We start from the raw sequence: 3,230 nt of genomic DNA on the forward strand, positions 1-3,230 counted from the left end.
CAAGTAATTATGGTACAAGAATGGACTAATTTAAAATATCTAGTATAAACTTTATAATATCCACATTTCCTTACAAATAAAAAAGTGAGATAGAAGAGAGAATTCGAATATCTAGAAGATATAAGAATAAATCTTCAAAGTAAATAATAAAGATAGATACTTGTGAAAAAAATTATAATTCAAAGACAATAAAAACTATAATGTTAATTACATTTTTAATTCTTCTACAAGACCCCATGCATTGTCTTAGCAATAATATAGATTATATAATATTTATACTTAATGCACCACCATTTCATCTCTATCTTAAAAGGTGTAAAATTCATTGCATAAATATAATCAATTATAAACCATAACATACTCCAAATAAAGCATAACATCTTTGAAAATAAGATAATTGATTACATCTATGTTAAAAATATAGTTCCTATCAAAAGTCTTATTGAAAGATAAGAACATTATAAATAAAGTGAAATGAGGACAATATACAAATGGCCATTTTATTTTGTCTATCTACTTATGCTCACCTATACACATCAACTTGTTTATGCCACTGGGGTAAGCATCAAAGGAAAACCATGTTTTGGTTGAGGATTGAATGAGACGCTAATTGGTTCATCAAGCTCCATCAAATCCCAATCATATCTCAACACAAAATGGTATAGAAATATTTCCATTTCTATCTTGGCAAACTCATTTCTAGGGCATATTTGATTTCCTTGTCCAAAGGGGTTGTTGGAAAATGGCTTGTTCCGCTCATTGAAATGATCTGGAGAAAACTGTTTAGGATTGTCAAAGTACTCCTCCTTGTTACTGGTTTCTTTGATAGAATAATGAACCTGCAGGTCATCAATATTGAAATTGATAAATATGAAAGAGTTCGGTATAATCTCTTTTATAGATAAAATAAATAAATGTGCACCTTCCACCCCTTTGGAATTGTATAACCACCATAGACAACATCTACTTTGGCTTGCTTAAATCCTCCAGTTACAGGGGGCTCTAGACGGATTCCTTCTGATATAACATTTTTCAAATAGTCTACACCTTTAATCTCATTCCAAGTAAGAGGCTCTCTTATTTTCTTGCTATCTCTCAGCCTTTCACAGTCTGGATTGCATCAATATATTACAAAGAGTACAAGATTTCATATTAGTGAAATTTCAAATAATCTATAATTTGATTTCATATTCATACTCTCAGATTTTACAATTCAGTTTAATGTTTTTTTAAAAATACCAATAGTTATGGGCTGGCAGGTGCCAAAATTAGTGTAGAGCATTGACTTAACAAGAGCTAATCTCCTAATCCTTCTGCAGTTCATTTTAGTTTCACCACTTCATCAACAAGGTAACAACTAGACAGTTACACAAACTGATTAATTCTACAATTTTTACGATTAAATTCTATATAAAATTTTGGATGCAGCTATGTTCCACACAAAATAAATTGAAAATACAAAACTTTTAGATCAATCCTTCATTTTAGGATTGAATTTTATATAAAATTTTGAATGGGACTATCTTCTATGCAAAGTACATCTTCCTTTTAAATTAGAAAAATCCAAAATACAATTGATATTCTTGAAACTTTCAGTATTTGTTCTTTATGATAAGTAGAAAACAGAACAAAATTGAGAAAAAACCACTATATTTTCGGCAATCTAATTTTTTTTTTTTTTAATACTTTTACTACGTTCTGTGTGAAACATAACCTAAAAGTAGTACCTTTGCGTAGGCGTTGTAAGACGTCTGGGCAGAGAGAGAGGTGCTTAACAATGGAGGCCAAAGCAGAGGCAGTGGTATCCTAACCTCCAGTGAAAAGACCTATCAAGTTGTCTGCAATCTCCTCGTCGCCCAAGCAACACTCGCTTCCCTCCACCTTTTGCATCCTCAAAACCATGTCCACAAAGTTCTCCTCGTCATTTTCTCCAATTTTGCTCAAGGAAGCCTTACGCAGACGGATCTGCTGAGCGATTTGAGAAACAATGGCGGCACGAGCGCGCTTGGCCTTAGCAAAGGCGGTCCAGGGAAGATCGAGAGTATGAGAAAGGAGCCCCGTGTTGAAATCGTTGAAATGGCGCCTAAAGCTCGCCAATTCTTCATCCCCATCTTTTAATCCCATAAAATACTCCGCCGCCACACACAAAGTCATTTCCCTCAATTTGCCATGGGCGTGGATGACGTGGCCCGGACTCCAGTCAGTGTCCAGATGGTGCAGCACGAGCCTTTCAAACCTCGCAACGGACTTCTTTAGGGTTTCAATCCCGAGCGTGGAGTGTATGATCCGACGCATCCTTTTGTGGTCGGCGCCCTGGGAAATTGCCAATGCGTTTTCTCCGATCAGAACTCTGATGGATTTGGGCCAGCTGTTTCTGAACAGCTTGTTTTCGTTGATCAGGACGAATTTGTTCGCCTGCGCGCCCAACATGACAACAGTAGGGCTGCCCAGAATATGCGTTCTGAAAATCCCCCTGTGCTTAGCGTACCTTGTTTCGTACCAGACGTCCAGATCGAGCAGGTTACCCCATGACCTCAGATAGTCAAGGGATTCTCCCAAATAAGGGAAGCCAATCTTTCCTGGAGGTAATGGGGGCATATTCTTTGTAGCTTTGAGTCTAATGGCCGCCCAGAGAATTGGAGCATAGAAAATGACAAATGCATATGCTATGCCAACAACGATAAAGGCAACCGTTGCAGGTGCTCCCATGGAGATCCAGCTGCCGTTGTATGGAGTCCATAGCAAAGGCATCTTCTATACCAGAGTGTTTATACTGATCATTGGGGTCTGTGGTCAACCTGTTGTAAGATATGATTGAGTACGGCCGGCTCTACATGAGTGGATGCCTTGCAATGAATTATATAATGATACGTGTTGGGACTGAACTCCAAAACAGACGTCGGATGCTATTTGATTCCATATGGTTCACAGATTTTCCCTCGATGTAGAAGGAAAACATTGAAAATAACATATTCGTCATTTCCTTATTGAATGATCAAAAGCTTCATTTTCGTGAGTACAGAACTATACTTATTATAGATTTGTTAAAACTATTTTTAAAACAATCATTCATTTTGATTGAATTCAACGATATTTTAAAGACATTCATCGATGCCATATAATAAATTCGTTTTCAGGTTTTCTGTAATATGAGATTTTTAAGTTACAAATTCTTATCAAGAAATATATACTTTAAAATATTGGAAAAGACAAAAAGACTAAAAGAAATT

At 36.1% G+C, this 3,230-nt stretch overlaps 1 pseudogene; it reads right to left on the reverse strand.

Annotated features, from left to right (window-relative positions):
• Positions 1 to 499: 499 nt before the first annotated feature.
• LOC149561261 (cytochrome P450 716B1-like) lies at positions 500 to 2,757 on the reverse strand (annotated as a pseudogene).
• Positions 2,758 to 3,230: the final 473 nt, after the last annotated feature.

The sequence above is a fragment of the Cupressus sempervirens genome, chromosome 4, assembly GCF_028749045.1.
Source record: "Cupressus sempervirens isolate cs-2001-9-10 chromosome 4, ASM2874904v1, whole genome shotgun sequence".
NCBI lineage: Eukaryota > Viridiplantae > Streptophyta > Pinopsida > Cupressales > Cupressaceae > Cupressus > Cupressus sempervirens.